This window comes from Scomber japonicus, chromosome 9 (genome assembly GCF_027409825.1).
Source record: "Scomber japonicus isolate fScoJap1 chromosome 9, fScoJap1.pri, whole genome shotgun sequence".
Classification (NCBI taxonomy): domain Eukaryota; kingdom Metazoa; phylum Chordata; class Actinopteri; order Scombriformes; family Scombridae; genus Scomber; species Scomber japonicus.
The window spans coordinates 30,419,283-30,426,303 of NC_070586.1; positions in this window are offsets into that span (position 1 = coordinate 30,419,283).

Consider the following 7,021-nt stretch of genomic DNA (forward strand, 5'->3'; position numbering starts at 1 on the left):
TCATCAAAATGTGACTAAGATTACAATAATTTTGTGTTGTAATATGTGTACATACATTATTGAGTCATATGCCGTTTCTTTATATTTTACTGTAGTTTCATGTTTTTATTTTTCCTTTTTTCCCCACTAAAGGATAAGCACTGCAAACTAGATTAGACTATACCATGGTACGTTGTATAAGTTCATGCTGTGTCCTTATACAAATAAAGTAATAAATCTACAACGACCTGCTCCTCATTAGAAAAAAGTATATCCACACCAGAGAGAAACTAGTTAAAAACACATGGGGAGAGAACACTTCCAACATACAGTACAGCAGCAAAGATTTGCCCCAAAATGCAATTAATTCAATTGTCAAATTAATACTGCCATAGTTGTTTGATAACACAACTCAGGCCTAATGATATATGATATACAAAACTATTTGTTTAAGACCAGTTCATTGACACCAAGACATCAAGTATTTCCAGTTTGCTGGACAATGTATGCATACTAAGGTAACATTAATATATGATGGTCCCTTTTCATGGCAATTAATATGACACTTCGGCAAAAGGAGTAATTTTACTGATAGGCAACATTAAGTCATCTTTCAAATTAATGAGAAATGTGCTGGCAGCAATTATTTTTTCTTTTTTTTACAAAGATAGTGTTAAAGAAACCTGGCAATAATCTAGCAGTTTTATAAAGTAGATTAATTAGCTAACGTTAGTTATCATCGTCATTATGTAAGGTTAATTGGCTTCTGTTCAGTATTATCAGGTATATTAATTAGCTGGTGCCTCCTGGACATACTGGAGCCTTACTTCACCTGGTCGCTCTAAATATATTTCTCCCCAACAATTCCACAAAAAAATTATTATATTGATATTCGTCATCTCTTTACTTGGCTAGCTCATCTTAGATTAACGTTAGATATACAAAAACTACATTACGCCTTATTATTTTTTGATATAATATTAAGCTAGCACAATATTAGCTAAGCTAACATTAGCAGCGCGCTTAAGTTAGCTAACTGAAGCACGTGTTCACGACACAGCTCGTGCCTCTAAACGCCACAAAAAAATTCACTTGAAAACTCGGCACTGTTTCTCAGGTTATGGGCACACAATAATAACACAACATAATTTAGCACTTGAAGTCGGGGCATGATAACTCACATATTATCACGGAGTACTTCTCTATCCTGAAACAAGTTCAATCAGTCTGCGACACAGACAGGCTGATCAATAGTATCTTCCCTCCGATTCCCTTATTGGATAGTCAATACATTCTGCATCAAGGCATTGGTTTACTGAACCTGTCAATCTTTTATTTTCAATTTACATGATATTGTTTTGTCGCCCTCTGGTGGTCCACACCTGTGCACCTCAAGTGTAACACATCTGAGCCATCTAGTCTGATTTCATAAGTAATAAATCAGTGAAGTATAAACTTGCAGAGTCCACACAGTGTGTGTCATAATGGGAAATCCATGTCACTTTGCATGATACCAGCACCAGCCCAGTTTTGTCATTAATGTTAATGCATAGACATAAACATTGCATTGTTTCTACAGGCAGACTCCTGATTAAATCCATGAGTCTCCCATCCATTAACCAATTAATTATTGAATATATTAAATGTAAACATTATTAAATATTGATACCTTATACATAATGCAATCAAGCCAAAGCAATGAAAAACGTTAACCAAGGGGGATTTTCCTGGGTTATTATTTCTATGGTCTGCTTCTTATTCACACATTTACACATTTGAACCTTGGAGGTAACACTAAAACTTTTTGCTGGTGGCCAATAAACAGCTGGCTGCAGCATAATATCAATGACATCTTGGCACAGCTCTGCTGGTGTTGATGAATAATATATTTGAGAGGCTTAACTGTATGGTGTTATTAAATCTTAAATAAATATTAGATATTAAATTAATTATTCACAAATCATTTATTGTCACACATTAAGCCAATTGTATCATCGATAATGTGGTGTAAATATGGTCACTGTCTCTCCACACATATGTACAATACTTAGATGGGCAAACTGAGTGGAAGAAACTGTAGACTTTATTTTACGTTAGCCTCAGGGCTGTGGCACAGGCCTACGTATAATAACAAAAAATATAAATACTGAACAAAGATACACAATGTCACTTTGTAATAGAAGCAAACGTCTTGAGATAGTTAACTTTTGTGAAATTCCCCAAATTCTGCATTTACCCAGAAATTTATGGCATTCAATTACGAACAATGACGTCTTATAATTATTTCATGCTCATTAATTGCCTCACAATTACACATGTTTGTTTTGAATGCAAAATAGCATGACTAAAAGAAAGGATACTCATGATAAAGAGATGCTGTACCAGCTACTTGAGGTCAGCATGGATGGATCCTTATGGTTTCAATGGAGGTGGTCTAATATTCCTTGAAGTCAAAAAGCTTGCAGAGCTTTGGTTTTCAGGCCACGGATCAGGCATACTGGCAATTTGTCTTAGACTCTATTGAAATAATCACAAAAATGCCCACAGGGGTATTGAGGTGATGACGTTATGCTCACACTTGGTCTCTGCAGGAATAAATTAATCACTGCTCCAGAAAGTAACTGTTCCCCTGCTCCTCTCCTTATATATTATATAATACTATCATATTAACTACAATGTTCTAGGGAGTGAATGGACAAGATTTCACTGCAATGTATGTCATTGATTGTTCTTCTGGAGTCAACTTTTAAGGGAAAACAGCTAAGAGACAGATTAACATGCCCTCTCTACTATTATAAAGTCAGTATTCATTGGAATCAAATTCATCCTTTTTTCTTGGATCATATCCAAACAGCAAACACTGAAAGAGAAACTGTTATAGCTTGTAAGTGATCTAAATTTCAAAGAATGTGTTGCCATCTACTGACATATCAAGGTAACTGCAACTAATCAATATTGAATGAAAGTCACAACTGCCTCCCAAAAAGTGTCTCTCTATGGCCAAACCAAGATCAGAAGCTGGAAAGCTTGACAGAAACAATCACTGAATCATGTAAAATTACAGTCATTGCAAGTTGTGTCACAGCAGTACAGGAATATTTATGTATATGATGTCTACTGAGGCGCTCGCTGTATGGGGCTCTGAATAATTGGCTCCGCAAAATGTGTCAAATATAAAATATAAAACAGTGAAGCAAACAAGTTAACAGCAGGGAAGTTTTATCTCATTCTAATTAGGACAGGCTTTGTTTCATATTTATGGGGGGTAATCAGTAATCAGTAATTGTTAATGTGAAGAAGAAATATATAAGCCCTTAGAAGTTTAAGGAAGTTTGTAACCTTGCACTTCCTGCACTGATAATTTGGGTAGGGAAGATTGACAGGTCTAAAATATCTATCACTGATGTTCTTTTAAGCAAGGACAGCCATATTACAGCCATATTGTTTCAGTGGTGAACAGCAGAGGGATAGGGCAGTTTGTAGGTTTGAGTATTTTGAACAACAGGAACGTGAATCAGGTTTAGCATGCTTACTCAGCATGTGTTTCCCCCATGTATATACAAACACATAGGAACAACTTTTGAGTTCAGTATCTACCTTAAGGACCCTTGGATGGGGAAATCCTGTGATTAAAGCCAAATCTGCTGTACCACTTGAGTTACATTTGGTCACAGATACTACTAACTACACCCAAGTCTGTTCAATTATTATTACAATGACCTGGTAAAAACAACCTTCATGTTTTTATGGTCAGACTAGAGTCTCTTTGTTTAATCATTTTTTTAAACAAATAAGAATGAAGATAGGAGCATGACCCTTGCTGCGACTCCTCCTCGACTATTTCTTGCAAATTGCTCAAAGTGAGAGCTGCTAATTGGGGCTATGACTGAGCAAATGGGGTTTGTTACATATCCATGTTCATTCACATGGATATGTAACAATCTGAAGAGTTTGCTAATGAATTTAATAGGATGTTTTCTTAAATGATATGACCTCTTTCTTGGTTGCATTACATTCTGAGTTTTGAATACCTATTCTTACCTTCTTAGACACTATATTTTAGAATTAGTTTTTCTGTACTGAAATAACAATCACACCATAAGCAGTCAGTGGGCGTAACATTTTATTTTAGGCATTACAATCAGACAATTTATTTTTACTACAAGATCCCACTTGGATTGTACAATGCATTTCAGGTAGCAATGCACTGATGAGTTGTGATATTGCTTCCTAACGCTGACAATTCCATTTCAGTTCAACACTTTGGCTACACTGATGCAGATGTCGATTTTGAAATATGACATCTTCACAAAAGTTTTACGACCACAGCAGATAATTTACCTTGTTTATGTGTGTTTTGATACTGACATTTATCAGACAGCTGTGCATAAACAAAGGGTGATATGCATGTGGAGGCAGTGAGAAAAAAGGGGTTAAACTACTCTTGGCTTCTGAAATGAGTTTACCTTTAAAGTTTATAAAAAGCTTGGGAAAACAGCATGTTTCATCATTCAAAGTCATTTATGAATATAGACTGTATGTATTTATAGTGATGCTTGTGTTTTATAGTATTGTCCATTTGACATTTAAAGTAAACATTCATCTGAGTTCAGCACTCCACCGGTTATTTCTGGGCCAGGCAGGTACTTCTGGAGCAAATGTGTTTTTCTATTCTGCTCCTTGCTTACATTTTGTTGTCATGATGAAATTACCTGTTTGCCGCTCAGCGCCTGCTCCGTCCTGATTGTGTCACTTTATTAAGGTCATGTTCGCAAATCCTCAATTTGCTGCCAATAAAACGAGATAAACAATGTTTATCTTTCCCCCTTTGGCCTGTGAAGAGGTACAATCTCCACCTGTCTGCCTTCAGCTGTAATCTACATCTTGAACAGACATTTGACTTCAACTCACTGTCTGAAAACATTATGCTATGTTGGAGGCACGAAGGAGCTCCAAGCCAACATGGTCAATAACATTACCTGTCATGTCTAATGCAGCATGTTTGGATGAAACCTAAAGGACTACTTTTGGTGGTGTGTTCTGACATTTAAGCAGTGGACAGTGATTACAGGTCAAAATATAAAACCTGATGGTAGCCTGCATCACCAACATGTCTGTGCAGTGTTTTGGTTACATTAAGGCTCTTACTGCCCAATCAGGAAGGATCCAGGGCTTGAGAACAAGAGTCACATAGATCTTGTTTATTGGACAGAGTCTTACTAACCTGACATCCACACAGACCACAGGGGATTTGCCAGTGAGGGGGATCAAAACAAGTTTTGACTTTTGAGGTCATTTTCTGTAATTGGTGCAGATTACCACACCAAAGGAAAGCAAAAGAGCGCATCGCTCCATGTTTTCAGCTGTAGGTTGCACGCAAATTGGAGTTGGACTGTCAGCAAAATTAAATAGGGTAACTTTCCACAACTAGACTCCAACGATGCCTGGAAGCACCACAGACCTACACATACTCACAACACCTGAATGTCTTTATACTGTAACTGTCAGTTTCAAAAAGATAAAAAATCTCCACTGTTAACTATTTGCATCACTTTATTTGAATCGCACTTTCTACTAACCATCTGTTATTATTGCTCCTAAAGCAGGAGTAGCCCCTACCTGTTTAACTCCTCTCATTACAAGACCCTCAGAAGGGCTAAAAGAGACACTGACATGCTGCTGACAGGTTGCTTTGCATAAGCCCCGAGAGCTCATCTCAAAGGCTTTCCATGCTGGAAACCCAACCCATCTCCTCTGACATCTACACATTGGTAATAGCCTGAGCATAAATTGACAAAATTTCCATGACAGCAGGAGGTCTAGCAGGAACTGCCAATGGTCACATGCATTAATCTGACGTGACAATCATTACTGACCTGTCTGTCAGATTGAGTAGGTAATGGTTAATAAAAGGCCAAGGCTGTGGTGGCTTGCATCTGAGGTTGGGGACAGAGGAGCAGCAATGACAGTCTATGGGGTGGTTATGGGAAACAGCACTGGTCCCTACAGAGCCTGAGGGGACAAACACACAACAGCTGTTGCTGCCTGGACGATGATGCAAGCAGCCAAAGTCCTAGGAAGCTTTCCCATATGTCCACGCTGTCTCCCAGCATTGTCAGCAGTGTTGGATTTTCTCTTTTGATTTGTCGTCAGTGCTCAATGATGAAGAGCCAAGGCAACTGAGAGAAGCAGGAGCGAATAAAAATAGAAAAGCATGTTTGCCCACTGCACTAAAAAACCCTCTTTAATTAAAGTAGTTTAGCTTTTCAGTGTTTGAGTCATTCTATTTATACTCAGGTCAATTTCCTATCTCTTTTCAAGTCTTGAGGGAAATGTAATGATTTTTAAAGCAAACTTTTCTGCATGTATTTTATTTTCTCTAAAAAGGCTTTACAAGCTTTAAAACGAATATCAGCCACTGTGGTACCAGCCAGCCCATGCTGAACAGTATAATGATACCGAGAGGGATATACTACTGTATATGTGATGGAATTTTTTTCTCAACTCACAGCTTTAGCCAGAAATCTAAAAACAAGACAAACGTTAGATTCTGAACAAAAGAACATCATAATATTTTTTCCTGATAATATTATCTGTCTACAGAAGGTGGTGAGTACAGTTTTAACCATGTGTCCTAATAAATAACTACAAAACTATTCAGGGTTTTGAAAAGCACGCTCAGAGCTCTCTGAATCCAGTCAGGAAGCGCTGCTCTACCATTTATATCCCCAGTCCGTTTTGATGACGCATCAGGACGGATGTGTAGCCTATGTTTGCGCAGCGCAACTCGCCAAATAGGCTAGACCATATTTGTCGAGGATGTGCACTGAGAAACAACCACTTCTATCTCTTCTGGCAGTTATTCACATCCTGTAATATTTTTCCATTTCATAGTTTCGCCATAGAAGTTATCTTGCTCTGAAGGAATGGAACATCCACCCTGTCTAACCATTCATGAGACTGACCATCTTTAAGAAAGCAAACAGGAACCCTCCTGAGTTATTGGCAGCTCTGATGTGGTGCAGCTGCAACAGACACGATC